Source organism: Euprymna scolopes, chromosome 46 (assembly GCF_053919585.1).
Source record: "Euprymna scolopes isolate OS-2025 chromosome 46, ASM5391958v1, whole genome shotgun sequence".
In the NCBI taxonomy this organism is placed as follows: domain Eukaryota; kingdom Metazoa; phylum Mollusca; class Cephalopoda; order Sepiida; family Sepiolidae; genus Euprymna; species Euprymna scolopes.
Genome location: NC_136527.1, coordinates 187,016,599 through 187,041,368, shown reverse-complemented (window position 1 = coordinate 187,041,368; position 24,770 = coordinate 187,016,599).

Here is a 24,770-nt window from a genome sequence, read left to right as displayed (position 1 = left end):
TATAAAAGACATCATAGTTATGATTGTATCAATATAACAACATCATAGTAATGATTGTATCAATATAAAAAACATCATAGTTATGATTGTATCAATATAGAAACATCATAGTTATGATTGTATCAATATAAAAGATATTCATCATAGTCATGATTGTTATCAATATAAAAACATCATAGTTATGATTGTATCAATATAAAAGATATTCATCATAGTTATGATTGTATCAATATAAAAAACCTCATAGTTATGATTGTATCAATATAAAAGATATTCATCATAGTTATGATTGTATCAATATAAAAGATATTCATCATAGTTATGATTGTATCAATAAAACAGATAATCATCATAGTTATGATCGTATCAATATAAAAGATATTCATCAAAGTTATAATTGTATCAATATAAAAACATCATAGTTATGAGTGTATCAATATAAAAAACATCATAGTTATGATTGTATCAATATAAAAAACATCATAGTTATGATTGTATCAATATAAAAGATATTCATCATAGTTATGATTGTATCAATATAAAAAACATCATAGTTATGATTGTATCAATATAAAAACATCATAGTTATGATTGTATCAATATAAAAAAACATCATAGTTATGATTGTATCAATATAAAAGATATTCACCATAGTTATGATTGTATCAATATAAAAAACATCATAGCTATGATTGTATCAATATAAAAACATCATAGTCATGATTGTATCAATATAAAAGATATTGATCATAGTTATGATTGTATCAATATAAAAACATCATAGTTGTGATTGTATCAATATAAAAAACATCATAGTTATGATTGTATCAATATAAAAGATATTCATCATAGTTATGATTGTATCAATATAAAACATCATAGTTATGATTGTATCAATATAAAAACATAGTTATGATTGTATCAATATAAAAAACATAGTTATGATTGTATCAATATAAAAAACACCATAGTTATGATTGTATCAATATAAAAAACATCATAGTTATGATTGTATCAATATAAAAAACATCATAGTTATGATTGTATCAATATAAAAACATCATAGTTATGATTGTATCAATATATAAAAACATCATAGTTATGATTGTATCAATATAAAAGATATTCATCATAGTCATGATTGTATCAATATAAAAACATCATAGTCATGATTGTATCAATATAAAAGATATAATGTAGTTATGAATCTCGTAACGTAGTTATGATTGTATCAATATAAAAGATATTCATCATAATTATGATTGTATCAATATAAAAGATATTCAATATAGAAGAAAAATCGTCAAGTGATCCTTATTAAAAAGCATTCGAATTTCGTAACGTGAAAATTAAAAAAATATATTTGAGATAAATCCCTTAAACAATATTGACAATTTATTTTTTTCTTTGCAGATGGTCCTGCTTGAACGCTTGTCTCTGATATAAACGAGCCATTATTTCATCTAATACTTGCTTAAGAGAAAATCATATTTTGGGGGAGAAAATTTAAACTGTTTCAAAAATATCTCAATGTCTAATAGTCATCAAATCTTCAGAAAAAAATCTGAATAATCTGTAAAAATTGTAAAACATCTACAAAAAATGCAAAAATATCTCAGATTTTAATATTTCAGAAAAAAATCTGTATAATCGTTCATAATTCTCTTGCTATTCTTGTTTCACAAAATCATAATTATTTAAACACACAAGTATACGTTAAATATAAACCATATTTTGTTCAGTGTGTGAATATACATCTACTAAAAAAGACAGTTACGGCGACATATTATGAGTCGTACAAGAGAAAACTTTTCTTGTAAAATATGTGGATTAGTTTTTACTAAGAAAACAATTCTAATGCGACATATGATATGCCACGCTGAGGAAACATCATATTCTTGTGAATTGTGTGACTTTGTTTGTCATGAGAAACAAAAGTTAGCAAAACATATGAAGAGTCACACTAGTAAAAAACCAGATGTAATTAAAAATATTCGAATTCACACTGGCGAAAAGCCATATTCTTGTGAACAATGTAAACATTCTTTTTCCCACAAATCAAATTTAGTTACACATATGAGAACACACACAAACGCCTTCAAAAAGATGTGTGGTCTAAGCAACAATAATAAATGCAGGTTCTGTAGCACTGAGGTTGAGAGTGTGGGCCACCTGATTTCTGGTTGCAAAGTCCTACTTGGAGACGGTTATTATACAGATCGCCATAATGGAGTTTGCAAATACCTTCACTGGAAGATATGTAAGAAACTCAACATTCAGTGTAGTAAAAACTCCTGGGAACATATACCCGAACGAACAGTTGGGAATGACAACTACACTATTCACTATGACTACATAATCCCTACTGCTACATATCTTGAAAACGCAGCTGTTAAACCAGATATAGTGATTTGGGGCAGAGCAAACAAAAAAGCGACCGTAATAGAGGTCAGTGTACCCAATGATACAGGGCTTAACAGAGTTGAGAGGGAAAAGATAACAAAGTATCAAGGACTTATGTATGATATGAAACGAAATTGGAAATTAAAAGACGTTTCAATTATACCAGTCATCATAGGAGCAACTGGGCTTATGAAAAAAAACTTTAAAAAGTACATAGCAAGCATACCCGGTGAACCAAGTGCAAGTGAAATACAAACGATTGCACTGAAAGGGACGGCTAGAATCCTGAAAAGATCTCTTGGTTGGACTCACTAAAATAGGGGTAAATGTCAGACATCTGGTTGGATGTCCCATCCCCTAGAAGAAAAAGTTTAAGAAAAATGAAAAAAAAAAAGAGCGAAAAGCCATATTCTTGTGTATAATGTAAACGTTCTTTTTCTCAGAAATCACATTTAGTTACACATATGAGAACACACACTGGCGTTTTTTTTTCGACTGAAGTAAAATAAAACAAAAAAAGCGAAAAGCCATATTCTTGTGTACAATGTAAACATTCTTTTTCTCAAAAAGCAGATTTAATTACACATATGAGAACACACACTGGCGAAAAGTCAAACAATTGCACTTAAAGGGACGGTTAGAATCTTAAAAAGATCTCTCGGTTGGAGTGTCTAAAATAGCAGGTGTATGTTTGGCATCTGGTAGGATGCCCCATCCCTGGCTTAAACAAAATGATAAGAAAAATGAAAAAATAGCGAAAAGCCATATTCTTGTGAACAATGTAAACATTCTTTTTCCGACAAATCAAATTTAGTTAAACATATGAGAACACACACTGGCGAGAGATGCAGCTTGACAGAGCGACAAACATCTGGGAACATGAACCACCACCAATAACATCAAATGGAAAAGTGACCGTGTTCTATGACAAAGACATACAGGCGGAGAGATACATAAAAGACAAGGCCATCAAGCCAGATATTGTAATATGGAACAAGCCTGAAAGAACTGCGCTCATTATCGATGTTACAGTCCCAAATGATTTTGGCCTTAACAGAGCTGAACGGGAAAAAATAACAAAATATCAGGACCTAAAAAATGATCTAAAAACGACATGGTCTCTGAAAGAAATAAACATTATACCGGTTGTGATAGGAGCAACTGGGTTAATAAAAAAGAATCTTCAGAAATACTTAGAAGCAATTCCTGGAAGACCAAGCTGTAATGAAATACAAATAGCAGCCATAAAGGGAACATCATCTATTCTTAAAAGAGCCCTCGGATATAAATTTAAATCATAACAGAATCAAGTGTTAGCTCCAGGAGGGAGCCCCTTGATCTCTTAATACTTACTGAAGTAAAATAAAAAAAAAAAGCGAAAAGCCATATTCTTGTGTACAATGTAAACGTTCTTTTTCTAAAAAATCAAATTTAGTGAGAAATATCAAAATACACACTTAGGGATGACTTGAATGCCTAATACTAGTAGATACCAACCTCGGGTATCTTCGGTTTCCCTGTACAAGGGGTTGTCAGATAATCTGACATGAGGATGCTTCAAGTTTGAATCGAAAAACTGGCAGGATGTCGCCCAGAATAAAAAGGTCCCTCCCAGCATGGCTTCGCACTGGGTCATATGAGGAAACCAACGGTGCACCTTCTCCTAGTGATGTTTCTCCAAGTAACAACACTAAGCTGGATACTCACCAGACCAGACCAACTCTCGTCCTGGAATTCGGCAAAACCAAACAAGGGTCACCAAAAAGAGGAACTGTAATAATGTTGAGAAGAAAATAATTCTTCACTGTTTTGCATACTCAAGGTATGAGAAATGGGGAAGAAAGGAAAATAATATATTCGAGGCTCAAATAAGATCTCTCTTTACCAAGGGAAAACAACTAAAAATCTACTTTTGATCACCGATTAACAAATACCTCACCAAAAAGGTAAAAGATGAAGCTGAGCTAAAGACTCTTGCTGAGGCAGTGGAGGACTTTAGCCAAAGATATACAACTGAGTTTACGCAAACTCAATGGAGCAGGGAGGATAAATGCACGCTTATATGGGCGATGGAGTATGCAAAAATTAAGCACTCAAAACTCAAAGAAAGATGCCAAGAATGGCAGAAAATCTTCAAGTGCCATTGTAATAATAAAAAAGGCATCGCAAGAGAAAAGCTTACGTGCCAGAAGTTTACCTTCATGAAGAACAATGCTTTCTCTACGGAGCAGATTTCCAGTATGATTAGAGATATTCGCTTAATGATTGAAGATGACATCTGCCCAATAAGCAACCCCATCCGTATTCCTAGTGAAATTACACCAGAACCAACTTCACCTCAACTACCCGGCATGGTATCAGACTTAACATTGACAAAGAAGATGCATTATCAAGGGCAACGCCCAATAAACAGCAGTAACTCTCCTCAAGGCTCACCCCCGAAAATATCTCAACTAAAATATGGGCAAAAACAAAACCGCAATTCCCCACCTATAAACATCACACTGGATGCTAACCAGATGGAGCTGGAAGAAGAACTGCCTTAAAGAATAGAAATGGCACGATGCCTGGCTGTTTAAGATCGACCCAGACTGGTGAAAATAAATTGTACCAAAGCCTTCATGATCCTTGTTACGAAAGTGAATGATGCTCTCACAAAAATTGTCCCAACTAATTCGTCATTAACTAAAATAAATCATGCAACTTTTGGGGCAGCATGGTATATGCAGAGGAAACTTCTGCCCCACCATAAAGAGAAACAGGAGGGGGAATTTAAGGCCAAAACAAAAGAACTAGTCTGGAAAAGTAGGTTACAACAGAAAATCTTAAAACTCCGAAAGGAAACATCCCAGATATCTGCCTTTCTGTTATGTGACAGCCCAGGGGAAAAGTTAAAAAAAGAAGATGAATAAACTTAAAACCGACTATTCACTTCGTAACCAAGTGCAGCTAAGGTAGCAGAAAACCAAGCTGTAATAAAAGCTTTAGCTGCACAAATAAAAAATAAGCAAAAAAAAATGTAGTCATTGAATAGGTTGTTTGACAAGAACCCGAGGATGGTACAGAAACTTATTGACAAGATTCCAAATTTCTGGCTTAAAAAACTCGCAGTACTTCATGAACATTATGCCTATGTATATACTCGTGTTGTCAGAAGAAAATCCACCAGAGTGGTTAACTCATGGCAAAACGACTCTGATACCCAAGACCCAAAGGACTCACTTGTCCAATAAATGCAGGCCTATCTGCTGCCTCCCAACCACATGCAAGTGGGTTACAGGAATGATTGCAGATGCAATCTATCAACACCTGACCGATGGTAAATACCTTGAAAACGAACAAAAGGGATGTACCAGGCATAAACTTGGTACAAAGGACCAATTTCTCAACAAAACCATCCTAGAGGACTGAAAAAGCGTAAAGAAACCTGTCAATGGCTTGGATGGACTATAAAACGGCATTCGATAGTGTGCCTCACTCCTGGATACTGCGATTATTGTCCATGAGGACATAAGAACATTCCTTAAAAAAACAAATGACCATGTGGCAAACATCAATTGCACTACACCACATGTAAGGGACACTACACACTTCAAATCTCAGTGTCCAGCGAGGTATATTTCAAGGTGATAGTCTGTCACCACTAGTCTTCTGCCTTACTATTGACCCACTCAGCAAACTCCTAAAAAAATGTGATGCTGGGTACAGTCTTTGTAAAGGAAGGAAAAAAGAAAAAAAGCAAAAGAGTAAATCATCTACTTTTTATGGACGATCTCAAACTCTATGCAGAGACAGAAAAACAGCTTGTCTCTCTGATAGAAAATGTCAAGACTTTTACAGAGGATGTCTGCATGGAGTTTGGATTTAACAAATGTGCCAAATGCACAATAAAAAAGGAAAAAAGACGATATCCGAAAATATTCGGTTCAATGATGGCTTGATTGAAGACCTAGGAGAGGATGCCACATATAAGTACCTCGGTATAGAGGAAAATGTAACTGTGGAGCATGAAAAAATGAGACATAAGGTGGAACAAGAATACACATCACGCCTTAAAAAGATCCTCAAATCCGAATTAAGCCCCCAAAACAAAATAACTGCCATAAATCAACTTGCAATCCCTGTCATCACATATGGGTTTGGTATTATTGACTTGCCTCAATGCAATATCAATAGATTAGATACAAAGACCAGGAAACTTCTAACCTTACATAAAATAATATATCGAAACCAATGTATGGACAGGATATACCAATCACGTAAGGAAGGTGGCCTCAGTCTCACTGAAATAAACCACACATATCGAGCCACTATAGTAAGCATGGGGCAGTATATTAAAAGCTCAACAGATATGTCAATAGAAATAGTGAGGGACCACCATGAACGCCTACCCCAACAAACCTCAGTCACAAAGCTTGCTGAAAACTTTGGAGGTGACATACTTGAAAATACTGCCGAGTTATATGATTGCAAGAAAAGAGAAAGAAATACACCGAAATCGAGATAGACACACAAAAAAAACAAGGATGGGAACAATATAAAAGAGCAGAAAAGTTCATAGAGGAGCTTAAACAGGAATATATAGACAAAGATGCTTCACTCCAATGGCTCAAGAGCGGAAGACTTCCATTTGATGAGGAAAGACTCATTGTAGCCAGTCAAGATCAGGGCTTACTCACAAATTGATTTAAAAAAATGGCTGGCCTACAAGCATATGGTCAATGCCGGTTTTGCCACTCAGCAATTGAGATCCCAAGCCACCTAATGTCTGCATGCCCAATCTTATTGGCAGATGGCCTTTACACTGCCCGTCACAACAAAGTATGTAAGTACCTCCATTGGAAGATCTGTGGAGTAATGCAACTTGACAGAGCAACGAACATCTGGGAACATGAACCACCACCGATAACATAAAACGAAAAGTGAGCATGTTCTATGACAAAGACATACAGGCAGATACATAAAAGACAAAGCTATCAAACAAGATATTGTAATATGGAACAAGCCCGAAAGAACTGCGCTCATTATCGATGTCACAGTCCCAAATGATTTTGGCCTTAATAGAGCTGAACGAGAAAAGATAACAGAATATCAGGACCTAAAAAATTACCTTAAAAGAACATGGTCTCTGAAAGAAATAAACATTATACCGGTTGTGATAGGAGCAACTGGTTTAATAAAAAAAAACCTTCAGAAATACTTAGAAGCAATCCCTGGAAGACCAAGCTGTAATGAGATACAAAAAGGGAACAGCATATTTTCTTAAAAGAACCCTCGGATATAAATTTGAATCATAACAGAATCGAGTGTTAGCTCCAGGAGGGAGCCCCTTGATATCTTAAAACTTACTGAAGTTAAATTTTAAAAAAAAGGGAAAGACATATTCTTGTAATGTGTGTAAATATTCTTGTTCAACTCTGTATAGTCATGATGTGTTTCTTCCTGACAACATGAGGCTACCTTGAACAGAAGATAACTAGTGGTGATCTTCTCTAAAGTATAACGCGTCAGCGAGATAGCAGACATTTACACCACCATTATATGCCGCTACGAACTTTAAAGTGAAAACAACATTGGGCATAGGGGAAATATTCACCCCCAAAATTCCATGGGACAAAAAGAGAACTCCGCATGGAAGAGATGTTTCATAGTCGCCTTAATATGTTATTTATGGACACCTAGGCTCGATAAAAGGAGGTATGCAAATTGGAAGACCCAGCCGTAATCTAGAATGAAATACACTGGAAAAAACAGGTTACTTTTTGAACGTGGAGGTTCAGAAAGGTTCAACTCTGCCTCAGAGGATTACTTTCTTTGTAAGATACAACTGTGATGATTGCATCGACAGAAATTCCACTCCACGAAACAGAACAAGGGTAAGTCAGGAACTCATGCCTTACCGTGACTGTGTGGTCAAATCAAATTTTGTGAATTTTAAATTAAATGTCCAGACGAAAAGACTTACTGGCTGTAAGGGAACTATTTAGACGATATGGTTGCCGGGCCGATATGGTTGATAGCTGGGCTTCAAAATACCGAATGTTGCTTTGTTTACTACATTAGAGCAGATGATCTCACGGTTGGTCTGTCTACAGGACACAGAAGTCGACTCTCCCTTTAACGATGCCACACACCGTCGTGCTATCTGGTGTACAGAGGTCGAACTAAAAACAACACAACTACGAGGCAAAGGCTTATTTAACACCCACGATATACGAAACGTTGCAACGGTTGCAGGTAGCCGTCATATTTGAGAGGATTGATGAATCAAATGATTGTCCAGCAGGTGGAGTCATGTGCCATTTTTGCGGGGGGTGGGGTAATGTATGTCAAAAATGTATGCCATAAATTTGAGGGTCCAGAACGGAAACGACAAGTATAGAAAAGTAGGAAGACATTTTGATTACGGCTGACTCTGATAATTTTCTGCTTATACAACACAGCCGACGAACATACCGCACCTTTAGTGGGATGGGGAGCAATTTAAAATGTGCGCCTTAGAGTTACCCTCTCAGTTACAGTGGAGATTACTATGATGTCTGAAACTCATGCAAGATTCAGACGTGTACTGAGAAAACTTGTGAGTCAGTTCAGTCATCAGAGTCCCCGACATGTTAGAGTGGGTCAGAAATCCGGATACTCCTGGGGTATCAAGATGAAAACCTGTCAGCCACTCATTGATATGGAATATAACGGACGACCGGTTACACAAAGGATATGGAAGGCCGTGCATGTGTGGGAAAACAAATCTGGGAGTTATTAATCACAAATGGCTTTGTAAGAGGTAAAATTGGTCGCCTCACAAATTTTCTGTTGTCGCTATCATGGAATGACTATTTGAGAAATATAAGAGAATTAGCTTCATGTGGATGCATTTGCAGAATATCTGGTCCGAAGAAATCAGAAATCATCTCATTGACGGCAAGAAAATCCAACAGACCGAAATTGGAACAATGACTAAAGGAACACTTTAACTCAAGTGCGTTCAACACGTGTCCACATCAACCACTACAGATAATGGATCTAAGCGATTAGAAATAAAAATCCCCACGGAATTACAACCAACAGAAATTCTCATCCCGATCACTGAAAAAAAAGGCAAAGCATGAAATATATGGGGGACGTCGCACTGGGGATAATAGAACCGGTATCAGTACTACTTGGTGTTTACTAATGCAAACACAAGGATGGGTCCACAATGCAGACGTTTTTTTATGCCACTATGAGGGAAAGGCATCACAACTCTCCATTCAATCAGGTCTGCACACATCAGAAAAAAACGTTATTAGATGTGTAGAATGAGTACCACAGTTTATCGCTATCTCGAGCCACATGGGACGTTAATTACCGAATAGGGCCAATAAAGGTGCTGCCGAGTCCTTCAAGGATTCCATGAATCAGGAGATGGGTGCACACGTCGGTTTGATGACATTACTATAGATATGACTCGTAAAACCCGATATACGGCCTCCTATGGGATATCTCTTAGAATCTTCGTTCTGGCACAGTATTGACTATATAAATCATTGTGCCAAAAAAGGATCGTGTTTAATCCAGAAGTGTCACTATATGAAAGTGCGCAGAGTTTTTAGTTAAACACACAAAAAGAATGACAGAATCGATCCTGAACTCCATACCTTAACAAATATCAACGGGGTTAGATCCTTGTTTGGACTCGTGAACCAGGTGACGTATGCTTCTCACAAGTGAAAGTTATGGCTCCTTACCAAGAGTTATTGAGGACAACGAACACAAAGTTCTATTGGGATGAAACACTTAATTGTCTCCTCTAAATAGGAATTAACTAGTGGTGATCTCCTCTGATGTCTATATATCATAGAAGTTGGCGCAGACATTTGCATTTTGTGTTGAGCACCGAAGAGCTGAAGGTCAGTTAAATAACAAAAATACATTATGAAACTTGCAACTTATCTAACTTGATTCGGTTAAACTTACGATAATCTTCTGATTTCAAACTTAATCCTGCTAATTATTTGTTAGACGTACAATCAGAACCCAGAGAACAAAGACTAACATGAAGTATCTGTTTGTGTTTTGAGTTCTGATGTGTGCCATGATTCAGGTTATCATTAGTTTAACGAGATAAACGCAGTCTTTACTTGTCATCAGTTGTGTTATCCCATGCATTGAAATAACTAATGTTAATGTGTCGTTCTCGGGCATTTTTAATGTAATAATTCCGAATCCATTAAGTACTTTCCATATTGAACGTTAAATTTGTTAAATCTTCGCAGAATCGTAAACTCATAAAAACTTTTTGTTTAAGTTTCTACTTTTTTTGTTCAATAAACTTGTGTGTAGAAAAAATTTGTTTTTTTATATATAAATAATTTTAATAAATGGTTTTGTGCTTCCTTTTTACAAAATCCTAAACATTCGTTACTTAGCTACACCAAAACTACGGATCCAATGTGTTCATGATTATCGCATACTGAGAAATAAAACAAATCCACTTGAATAACAACAATAGTGATAGGTACGTGCAAAATGAATGCCGATGCTAAAAACGTATAAATATTTTTACTCCTCCCTTTAGAAATTCACCCAAATATCAGGGAATTTACCAATTTTAATCAAGTGTTCAGTACTTATTGTCACGTAATATAATGAACAGATTATTTTTCTTTAAATATTTGGAATAAAGTTAGCAGTATCAATCAAATAATGATCAGACACATGCACACACAGACACACACATGCACACACACACACACACACACACACACACACACACACACACACACACACACACACACATATATATATATATATATATATATATATATATATATATATATATATATCGCATCCTGAGTCCGGATGTGTCTAACTGATCAGCCCAAATGAGGGTTAAACTCGAGTCATAGATTTCCGGTTCGTTGACTGCCATAGCTCTTGTGGGCTGTGACGTTGTTTGCTGTGGAATTTGTTATATATAATCTCTCACATTTGGAAAATCACGCACACACACACACACACACATTTTTAAATCTTAGAGGGAATTTATTATTTTGTTTACAGCAAAAAATCCTTTATTAAATTCATGGTTTTCTGTAATAAAATAGAAATGCATGATTTTATTTTTGTTATTTTATGAAAATCGATTATAATTATATATTATCGTAAATTATAACAAATAAAAATAGTTAATTCTTACAGTCCGTATTCATGAATTCGATATAACTCAGCTTACTTCAGAATGTCCATAGCCCATTTGTGAATACTTATCACGCTGTGATAATAGTAAAAATCGCCACAAACTCTCACCCCTAAGCTGAGGAGCCATTACTCTAAACGACAAGGTACTATACGAAAACTGACTGGGAAGCCATCAGGGAGCTTATCAGAGATGCTCCCTGGGGAAAAAATCTGTTCTCCCCCTACAGAACAATGTGCAAATTAGGCCATCAGATGATTCAAACAGAGGTTCTATAGCAAACCGCTAGGTGTATCAGAATTTTTATAGGAATTTTGACACCCCTAACACGAAACTGCGAATAAAATATACAAAAAACTCGTAATTTCTCTTTAAAAAGTGGGTTTTTATTTTCTTTATGGATTATACTTCCAAAATAAACTATTAAATTTATATAAACAGTAATAGATTTTTTTTATTAAAAAAAACAGTAATGAGATTAATTTAATTTTACGAGTTCAGTAATTTTCAATTTTTAAACTTTAAAAATCTATCACAATTTTTCTATTGATTCTATTTTACGATATTTTCAGGGACGATGTGAAATTTGATGCTCTTTCCAATAAACCGAATATAATATTTTAGACAAACGTTTTTTTTTAATTCACGCCTCCCCCCATTTTGAAATGTGCATTTAAAAGTAAATAATTAATCTTCTCACCAAAGTTTTATATATCACAAATTGAAGATAAAAGATCAATAAATAATATATTCAAATTAAAAAAAAAGAAGTGTTTTTTAGACATTTTCATGTAAAGTCCGAAGTTTAAAACCTTTTGTTAAATCACGTTTTTTTTGTTTTTGTTTTTTAATGAACCCGTAGTCTTTGCTCCTTTAATTGAAAAAAAAACGTAGGGTTTGAATTACATTTTTCGAGTAGTTATAAGCTTGGAAAGACAGGAGGTCGAATTAATTCACGCCCCCATTTTGTAATGCCTATTAAAAAGTAAATAATTAATTTACTCACCAAAGTTTGATATACCACAAATTAAAGATAAAAGATCAATAAATAATATATTCAAATTTACAACTAAAAAAGAAGTGTTTTTTTAGAAATTTACCTGTAAAGTCCGAAGTTTAAAACCTGTTTTTTTTAAATCACGTTTTTTGTTTTCGGAACACGCCACGCGGAGATAACTCAATTTAAAAGGCCGACCCTCCTTTCCCATCTTTAATACCAGCTTTTTCTTCCAAAAAATCGCACCTTTTGCTCGGTATCATAATTTTTTTTTTCGCTGTAAAAAATTAAAAATAAAAATAAAAATTAAAAAAATAAAAATAACTACTTGCTGAAATTAAGAGAATTTCTTTCGGAGAACTTATTCCATAATAGATATGTACAATTTAAACTTTTATCCATATTTTCATTTTTTGATATCTTGATTAAACTGTACAAGTACCGGATTATGAAACTTATGAAACTCAGCTGGACTTTAACAAATTTCAACAAGCAAAGCACGTTTTTAAATTGTCGTGATAATGATAATGTAAAACATGATTGCTATGAGCACATAAATCAGAAACAGTTACTACACTTTCATGTTAGACTAATGCCTTTATACATTTCATGAAAACGTGTGCAAACCTCAACAGTGAAATGAATTAATTTCAAAACAATCAAAACAATCAAAACACTTTTTTACACTCAAGTTTACAAACCATGAAAAAAATTACACCTATAAAAACAAACATAAAACATGTGTTTTATTAGTTTATGATTTCCCGAAGAATTTAGCCATTAACTCTCACATGAAAATAAATAAATAAATAACCAGGAACACCAAACTGGAAAAAATTAGTGTTGGCGCCTCCTCATCTGTTTTAAATCAGTTACCTCCTTTTTAAAGAAGGGGTTAATGTCTTTATTAGTTAAGGATTCGGCGAAGAAATTAGAATTTTAACGTTTAATATAAAAACTTACATGAGCATAAAAACGAGGAACAGGTACTACAGTTTTATCGCTGTTGGCTGGGTGCTGATGTCTAACAGGCAGGCTAAACTTGAAATAATAAGAGGAGGCCATCAAAAGTTAACCGAATCATTTTTGATAACAATAAGTTGCAAATTTCATCATGTAATAATGTGGTTATAGTTTAATTTTATGGTTCAAATCTAGCTTTTTGACGTTTGTGCAATTGTTTTCTTTTGAGTTGTTTATGTGAAATGTTCAGTTTTGCGATTTTTTTGTGTGAAGATTATTTGGATTATTCGGACTACTGTTCTCACCTTGGGTGTTGACAGTTGTTTGACAAATCCAAATAATAATGAAATCTTTAGTCTTAAAAAAATAAATCTGATTTTATAGCTTCGTATCTTATATATCTTATATATCTTAATAAAATAAAGATGCAAAAAAGAATTTACCAAATAAATAAAAAAATTAAAAAAAAAAGAAATTTAATAAAACAATCACAAGCATGTATTGACAAGTTTTAATCTAAACTTGCTAGGAAAACATTTCGAACAATGAACAGGCATTTTTACACGAGGAACGAAATAATGATGACACCGTGTTACGGTGACCTACATCCATTGTCTTTTGGCAGTTGATTTTCAATTTTAAATAATTTCACGTCTAAATCGTGTTTTTTTTTATCTTTTTTTTTTTAATTTGCTATTTTTTATAATTTCATATATTTGGTTTCTTAATGAATTGGAGACATAAAACAAAAGTTGTAGCAATTTACTAAAGAAATCTTAACAAACAAAACGAAATTTTCTGTTTTGAACAAAAAAACAAAAAAAACAAAGAATTTATCCCGTTTATTTTCTTACTGAATTCCTAAAATGAAAGGTAAGTTTGTATATGTTTCACTTTTTTACACACAAAAAAAGTATTTTATAACTTTTAATTTAACCTTAAAAATTAAAACAAGTTTATTTTTATTGCAATCCAATAAAATATAGTGATTCTCTCATGCTTTGTAACAAATGTGAATAAAAAAATAAAACAAAATAAAAAATAATAATAATAAAAATAAAAATCCCTAAAAATATATTCAATGTGATTTTAACATTTTGTCAAAAAATGTTTATTTATTTATTTTATAAAACGTGTGTGATTTCTGAGAAAATAATTTGATTTGAAGTTTATTTAATTGTTAAAAACTAATCATAAAAGCTACGTTTTGGCATTTCGTTGTTTTAAGATTAAAAAAAAAATCTTTACGTATTAAGATGTAAAAAAAAAAATTCTTTACGTATTAAGATGTAAAAAAAAAATATTTCTTTATTGCTGGAGAATTCCGTTTGAATGTTTATGTTTTATCCAATATTTAAGATTTTACAATATGGATCAATTTCTTTTATAAAGTTTACATAAAATGAACACATATTTATTGCCCATCACCAATTAGCAGTTTTTTAATGTAGAAAAAAATATTAGTAAATCTTTTTAATAATTTACTATATCTTTAAAGATAATTTTAAAATTGGCTTTATTTTGGCTATTATGTTTCAACAGCCTAAAACAAATATCCGCTAAAGAAATGATTAACACAAAGAAAACAAAATATGTTAAATTTTAGAGTGAGGATCCTTTTCTTATATAAATTTAATGTGAAATGATCCCCCATTTTATGATCAGTTAGCAATCAGTGATTCCCGTAATGGTTCACAGTTTTTTTAATTTTTGTGAAAGACGAAGAAGAGAAGACTCATGTCAGCTTTTGATTTCTTATATTGTTTTTTTTCAAATCTAATGCGTTGTTAACTATTCTGTACTTTCATTTGAAAAAATTGATAAATAAAATATAGCGTAAAACGCGTTGGATGTAACAAAACTTTGCAAAATTTGTCACCCTGAAACTTACTTGGTAGTTTACTACCAGTATTTTGTTAATTTTTCGATTTTAGTGCGATTATCGGGACTTCTCAGATGACAGTTTTGTATCAACCAATTTTTCTTCTTATAACGTAAACCTCAATATTAATTATTTCACATTACATAAGTTCTAACAGAAAAATGCATCTTGTATTTCGCAAATTGTTAATTGAAAGTATGAATTAGTTAGCAAATACCTCGTTTCTCATGTTAAGAATAGCTTTCTAAATAATAACCTTATTATTAATTGGGAAGGTATTTTTTATTTACAACAAAACTAGAATGTATGAGTAAAAAAATGTCCCCACTTTTGATTTTAAATTGAAATTTATAAACAAGATGACCCCTCCTCCATTTTATTTTAAATATCAAATATGAATTTGCATAGTAACATTTAAGAAAGCCAACAACGATATGTATACAGTATCTTTATTTATTACATTGTTAGGAAAAACTACAGAATAATTAACAACACTTGGGCTCTAATCCCTCCTTTAAAAACATAAGAAACCAGAATATATGACCCTCCCCCTCTCAATTGCTGCAAACATTTGAAACTGTCACCAGTAACTAGCAATGAAGTAGATGTTGATGTTATGTTGAATATATAAAGGAATTTGGTTTCCCTACTCTAATAAATTAAATGTATATTATTTTAAAATTCCTAATAAATTAAATGTATATTATTTTAAAATTCCTTTCGTGATGATATTTTGAAGAGCTGTTGAAATGTAATAGCTAAGAAAAAGTAAATTTGGATTTTTCTTAGGGGGTAAACTACGTCTGGTTTGTTAGTAAAAAATTATCAAAATAATTTTACTTTTATTTTGATTTTTTGAATAACAGTAACATATCTTGTGTGCATGAGAAGAGGCACAATTTAAGTGAACAATTATTATTTTGTATATTTATATAACTATAATTTTTAGACGGACTATACAATTCTGAACTATTGTAGAACAGTAAGTATAGAATTAGTTTCGGTGCAGTTGTGGAAAGACCAATAATTTCACCTCCGTTTTAATTCATCTGTCTTATTTGCATGTAATCCATAAAAACCAACTGGGTGTCACCATTTTAGTCTATCTTTTTTTTTTATTTTACGACCAATGCTTTGAAGCACACACACATGCTAGAAAAATGTGATTTTCTCTACGCTCGGGGGGCAATATCTGTCTTTGTTGGGTAATTCTTTGATAAATCGTAGGCGTCACTTCCCTGTTTCCATCTTTCTTACACACTCCAGAACACACTCTTTGAACAAAATACATGGTCAAATGAATTTCGTATGTCCACTCTGCTGATGCATTACATGGATCTTATCAAGTATTAATTGATCTGTTAAGACTTTGGGGTTTGTATTACTGTACACATAGATTCGAAAAAGTTGTCAAAAAACAAATATATAACAAATAAATGTTATCAAAGGCAAGATTAGTTACTTTTCTACCTAACTGGATATATTTTTTATTCAATGTAACATGTTTATTCAGCTCGAAAAGCATACAGTGTTTACCGATGTATTGGAAAATTCAAGATAGCGTCCGATTCTCTCTTTAACACGGTAAGTTTGGAAAAATGTTTAATAAATAATAAACTAGACAAAATACTGTTAGAAATTCGCTCAATATATGTCAAGTTATGTCACGGTAACATATATTGAGCGAATTTGTAGAAAAGTAACTTAAAAACAAACCAGACTTTGCTTGCCAGTTACAGTGAATCAAATTGCTGTGTCATTATCAGCCAACTTCTTTGAGGCGAGGAAGGAGGTAAATAATCAATCGTACATTCTTCAGGGAACATGTATCATTACTAACCAGAAGAGAAGAGTAGTGTGGACATTTAATGATTTATGGAAATGAAATCTGGCCAGTGAGGGTTGAGGACATGCGTTGCATGAAGAGAATAAGATGGAAGAATGATTTTAACAGTTTTTTTTAATGACACGCGCGATACCACCGAGAATCGAAACAAAATGGTTTACCTTAGAATTTACTTTTTCCATTTAACGTTACTGCATGATATATGAAGACATGTTTGCTGCAAGGCTAAAAGCTTAAACATGAACCAATAGCTACTACGTTACGCATACATATTCGTAATGCCATCGTTCGACCTTCACCTGGCATTTTTTTTTTAAATTTTCACACTGTTGTACCTATTTTCCCCCGCCTAAAACTCAAACATAAAGTTTCGCATGGTCTCGAATACCCTATATATAAAGTTTCATGCCTGTAGACCAAAAACTGACAGACGAAGACGAGTTTAATAGAAAAAAATATTTTAAACAAATATATATACACATACATAAATATATATATATAGAAAGAGGTTTGTGTTTACTATAATTTTTTATGGAAATATTACGCAAGTATAAATCATGTAAAACAAAAGAATGAATATAATTACACGTAATAATTAACTAATGATCATCCCCATAAGAAACCCGAAAAAAACTAATAGGGAATTAATTAAAATGAATGTTTCAAAGAATATGCAAATTAGCTGATTAATGTAACTCCATGATTCAAAGTTGCATTTTCTTTTCAAATAAATTGTAAAAAGGTTTTTTTTTAATATGAATATTAATACACACAAAAAAAACACATTTATAGGAGTATAGATAGATATTCATATATACATATATATATATATAGAGAGAGAGAGAGAAAGAGAGAGAGAGGGAGAGAGAGGTGGGGGAGATTTATAATAAAACCCCTGAGAAAGTGGATTTCTCTAGTAATGTCAACGTACAAGCAGTATTCCTAAACTAGATGCTTTTTGTCAATGAGACGCTTTTTTGTCGCCACTCTCCTTCATACCAACACATCTCTTGCAGTTTATGTCATAACTCATGCTTTTCCAGTTACGGTGTCGGTAAACCAGTAGTAAAACATACAATGAGTCAGTGCAAGATTAAGTCAATAGTTTGCCCATTATTTGCTGGAGAGTATCGTCATCCTTTTGTTACCGCAGTTACTCGTCTGTTTAGTACTCCTGTTTCCAATCAGCGCAATCCACAGACAATCAACACACTAAGAAACTCTGGAATCGGGCTCTCTCGTTACCATGGTGAAGTATTTCAGTCCTCCTAAACCCCAAAGCCTAACACAGATCCCCCATCCTTTAAGCGCTTAAGGTTCTCGCTTTTCAAACAAAAAGATTCTAGTTTCATTTGAACCGCATCTGCAGACATTATGCCCTCATTCACATAAATGTCATCAACGTAAACTGAAGTATCTTTAACTGTGGTCTTATCCTGCACTAAAACAGTTGTAATAATAGGTGTCATTTTGAAGAGTGCAACGTTTAGGCCAAAACCTTAGCATGTCAAGCAATATTGTTTTCTTTTGATTATGTTTGAGATGGCCACAATGACTCATGGACATGTATCTTCAAATCAAACAGAGTTACAGTATTCCATATGTGACGCCATTTCTGTTGTTTTACTGATCACAGATCTGTGTTTCTGATCAAAACATGCTGATTCAGTTCTTTATAGTTCATTACAGATTGAAGTCAAGTAGATTGCTCAATAGCCATTAGCGGAATTAATTGATTGAGTTGTCCTAGACGTTCCTGTGACTATGGTATGAACCAAGCTTTTCTTCATATGCCGCCAGAGTCTTGGTAGAAATGGCATAATCTGGCACCTTGCTCATGGTCCAATTTCACCTCACAATCGTCAAAGATAGCATAGAAGTTCTTTTCTTCAATATAAATAACTGCACAGACTTCTTTCTCTCTACCAAACGTTACACCTGGAACTTCTGACAACAGGATGTCAAGTATTAGAGTCGTTTAGCCTAGAAATTGTTAGTTTAATCATAAACTATTTCGGATTTGACCTTTAAAAATTGACTGATTCTACATTCGCTTAATACTAGAGTGGATGGATCTACATGGTCATCAAATAAGCTCAAACAAACCTAAGCTGTTTACAGAAAAAAAAGAAAAAGTACTAAAAATAAAATTTTTCGTCTAAATTATGTAAGAAAACTGTAAGAAGTTACGCAATTCTATCATGCGGAACTATGTTATCATTTTATATTAAATTTATTTTTATCATGCGAAACTATGTTATCATTTTATATTAAATTTATTTAAAAAATTCTTCCTTACGAGCCTGAACTATTTACATAAAAAAACATTGCATAAAAAGGTGCTTACTTTGGTTATTGTTAAAACTGTAATAGTTCATACATATATTGGAAAGTTATTCACAAGACCCAAGTCTTTAATATGTGATAAAAACATTAATTTAAGCAATGCATATCTATAGCCACATAATTCCCAATTGTAAGCCAAAAATTAAAACAAAATTCCTAGTAAAAACTAAATAAGAATTTTTTTCTTATAATTAAAAATAGAAGCCTTTATCTTCACCTTTTCACATACTCTCCCAACATTGTTCTTCATACTTCTATAAATAAACGGTGCAAACATTATTGCAATCTGGTTTTGTTCGCTTATTAATGCATGGATTCTAAAGTCAAATGTTAAAAATTTATTTTTTTGTCTTTCTATTTTTTTTTATATATATATTTTTTTATTTTTTCTTGTCGTATTTTGTTTATTTCTGTGTATTTTTAATGTTTAATATTTTACTCATGCGTATTTTTTTGCTATTTATCTCTCTACTATAACAACAAGGAAAGAAAAAATGATTAAAAAAATAATTATTTTTTCTGTTTCCTTGTCTGTATGAACAGGCAAAAATTTAAATGTAATGTTAACAAAGATATCACATCGTAACTCACTTTTCATGCCCCATAGTATCCCTTTATGACTCAATGTTCTTTATTTGCAGTGAATATAATTTTTTTATTAAGTAAAAAACGAAAATTCATTTCAAAATAACCATACACTCTTTCTTTTTTTTCATAAAATACATCATGGAAATACATAGAAGGTTTTTGCTTATTAGAACATATTTCATGATTTTCCTAAAAGGGATAAAAAACGTGACCTTCAAATATTTGTTTTGGCCATTTTTGTGAGTGAAACTAGATTTACCGGTAATATATGGGATGTAATAAGTAATGATTTATGTTTTCTATCATTCTCTTCCTCTCTCTCTTTCTCTCTCTCTCTCTCTCTTGAAATATTTATACAGAAATAATTTTTTTAATTAAATTATTTTAACTATTTTCCTCATTTTCTAGTTGTTGTTTTCACGATGTTTCAGCCATTTATTACTTTGCCCTTTGGTTAACTTGATGTGGATCAGAATGTTGATGATGTAAAGAGAGGTTTTAGATGCATTAAAAGTAACCAGCCACTCCTTTCCCCATTGTACTACATGCTCAAGATCAGAGGAGAGAGAATTGGAGAGAACTTGGTCGTTTACTGTCTTAGATGTGCTACCATAAATGGTAGTGTCGTCAGCATAAATGTCTACAAATGATGTACTTTGCCCTTTGGTTAACTTGATGAAGGCCAGAGGAATAATTAGCCGTAACGTCGTGAAAATGCGGAAAATAGTCCAAATAAATAAGTAAAAAAAAATGATACAATTTACTCATGTCCAAAATAATTCCAAACTAATTCAATACAAAGAAATGCATTCCACACCTTCCCTTTTCTGCACAAGGCATAAATGTAATTATTTATGTTCAAGGAAAAAATGCAGGTTCTATAAGTTTGGTTGGTTGGTTGTTTTTGTTTTACGGCATATCAACCCTTTTCGGGTTATTTAATGCCGAATCCAAAGATTTTGAAGAATTTTTTTTAATAGAATGCATTTGTTGTTTTCAAGTCGGTTTCTATTAAACCCATAGTTGGAACCCTAACAGGTACTGCCACTCCGGGTCAGAGTGGACCTGGGAGCAATGGTAATTAAGGGGTGGCTCCACACTCCCCAAAGCCTGCAAGCTGGGACCTCACCACTGAATATTGTTTAAGGTCGTATCCAGGACCATCTATAAGTTTGGATGTTTAAAAAATAACTGTTTTTCTCATTAGTAGTAAGATAAGCTTTGAATTAATTAAATACTTATTTGAAATATTTCTTGAAAATCTATAAAGTTTTTATGCAATATTAAAAACGTTGAAAACAACTGAAAAATCTTTTTTTCGTAAAATAGGAAGAACCTGTATGCAAGCTTTAAAACAAATTAAAAATTGATATGCGTGTTTAGTTTTTGATTACTAGATCAACAGTTAGGTGGCATTAAACATTACAACAAACAGCAGAATCAACATTTGCAAAGTAAGGGTATTCATGCAAGTAACGTAAAAATCTAGCGTTCTGTTTGCAATGAAGTTGCTGAAGACGCTTTTGATGTTGTTTAATTTTTGTAGACATTTCTGTGAAGAAAATTAACAGGATGCTTTAAAATGTTAGTCGGTAGATGAGAGGTCTGGAGAGTGTAAGAGATGAGGTAAAGTTTCGTAGCTCCATTCATTAAACTTCAAAGTCGGTTTAGCGGCATATATTTGGGAATTGTCATAGAGGAGAACTGGGTTCTTTTGGTTGATTAATGCTAGGTGTTATTGAAGTTTCTGATGCATTCTATCATTTTTTTTACTGTACTTATCCGCTGTAAAGATTTTGCCAACAGTAAAAAAAACTGTAATGGATGAAACTGCTGCAAACCACTAAACTGTTGACATTTTTTGGTGAAATCTAGCATCTAGCCACAAAGTTGAGCATTTTCGATTGTCGTAAAGAACCCACTTTTCATTGTAAGTTCCAAACTATTCGAGAATAATGTCTTTCTTGTTTCACAAAAGATGGTTGATGACATATCATAACGCCATTTCTTTTTATCTTTGTTCAATTCATGAGGCACCAATTTATCAAGTTTTTTTGTTAAATGTTTGTAAATCTTCGTATACATTACATCTTATTCAGAAGCAAGTTTTCGAAAAGTTGTGCATAGATTGGCATTGGGTAAGTTTTCGAAAAGTTGTGCATAGATTGGCATTGGGTAATTTATTATTGGCATTGGGTAATTTATTATTGGCATTGGGTAATTTGCTCTTAATTATTGTCAACATTTGACCACTATGCTTATCAACTTAAAGAGTTGTTGCTGCCACGGAATTTCTTAAACCACCAGTGTTCTGTGCATTCAGTAGTAGTTCCTAGGATAAATGCTTCGTTTATATCGCGAGCTGTTTCAGCCGCTTTTTGGCCTAGCTTGGATTAAACAAAGAACATTGTATAGATCTGTTTTTTTACGATCTTTTATTCAACATTCTGAAAAGAGGACACACTTGTTTTAAAACAAATGAAATTTAAATGATTAGATATGGCGGTTTTCCATGAAGGATGTGCAATTACTGTAAGTTAATCAGAGTACATTCTATCAAATTACTGGTAAAACCGACACAGGAGTACAACATTGAAGCGAGAAGAACGAGTGGAGCTTTGACGTAGTAACAAGATTTGAGACTTATTGAACGTTGCTTAAGACTAAGATAGTTATGTTAGTTTCACCCACATATGGCAACAATATTCAATGCTGATGCTAATGTGAGCTTTGTGAACGTCTAGGATACTTGCAGTTTCAAGTAATTTTACAGCAGTGTTGGGAAAACCCACCTTTTTTAAGAAGTCTTTGTAATGGTCTGAAATTATTTCCTAATGTATTTGATAATTACTAAACTAAATAAACTAGATAAATAAACAGATATATTTCCTCAAACACACTAGTAGACTAATATGATTGTTTAATCGACAAATATATGAGTAAAAACAAAACACAAATAAATTTAAAAAATGCATAGAATATCACTGTAAATTTGCAGATTTGTAAACATAAACACATTTTATGTATGTGCTTGGAGAAGACTTTTGTGATTGACTTATTGTGATTTTCATTTATTGATACATCATGATACATGTGTATATATGTGTGGAGTATTCTCTCTCATTCTTTCTCTCCCTCTCTCTATATATGATTAGCTTTTTTTTGAGTATTCTATGTATATATATATATATATATATATATATATATGGCATCGTGATGAGAAGAGAAATATATACACACATAAATAAATAAATAAATATATATATATATATATATCTTCTCATGACGATGTAAATTATAAAAGACGCAACATATAATTTCAACTAAAATCCATCTTTAGCAAAACCTCTATCGATTGATTCTTTTTCATGTTAAAATATTTTGTCATTTTTCTAATGTACTTATATAACTTTTTATATTAAATTAATCATTTCTAATGTATCTCATATGACTTTTTTGGATTAAATTAATCATGAGTTCGTAACTTCACCATAACAATGAACAAACATGTTTCTAATTTATTTAACTTGTAACTTCATTATAATAATAGCTTATATAATAGCTTGTAGCTTCATTGTAATAATGAATGACTATTTTTTAATATATCTCATATGATCTTTTATATTAAATAAATCCTGAGGTTGTAACTTCACTATAATAATGAACAAACATTCTCTAATTTACTTTATATAACTTTTTATAATCAATTAATCACGAGCTTGTAACTTCATTATAATAATGAATTATTATGTTTTAATATATCTCATATGACCTTTTATATTAAACAAATCATGAGGTTGTAACTTCACTATAATAATGAACAAACATTGTCTAATGTATCTTTTATAAATTTTTATATTAAATTAATCATGAGGTTGTAACATTTTCATCTCATTTGACTTTTCGATTAAAGTAATCTTTATGTTGTAACTTCACTAGATTAATGGGCGAACTTTTTTCTTTTTTTTTCAGATATTAAAATGGAGATCATATGACGAGCTGTAGGAAAGTATTTTTCTTTTGAACGGACAAATATAAAATGGAGTACTGGAACATATAATTGTAAGAAATATCTCATATAAAAGTATTTGGCCGTTGAAATATAGCTCTAAGATATATCTCATATAAAAGTAACAACTTATAAATATAATATTCTCGGCATTTCTCTTTGCATGAATTGAATTAGGACTAAAGACGGAAGGAAAATATAATAATATTATAATATACATAATCCTAACTAATAAGAATCCTTGGTTGCATATGATAAATAACACTGATGAATACGCAAATACTTGTGAAGTGTGTGAACTTTGTTGTTCTACGACATCAAAGTAAATGACACATGAGAATTCTCACTGGATAAGAAACCACAACCTTGTGAAATATGTTGATATTCTTATCATGAAAAGTCATCTTCAGTGACAGATATGAGAACTCCCCCTTTGGGAAAGCCAAATTCTTGTAAAGTGTGTGGATGATCTTGTTCTAAAAAATCAAATTTAGTGACATATATGAGAACTCACACTGACCAAATATTCAAAATCACACAGTATTCGCTGCCCAAACA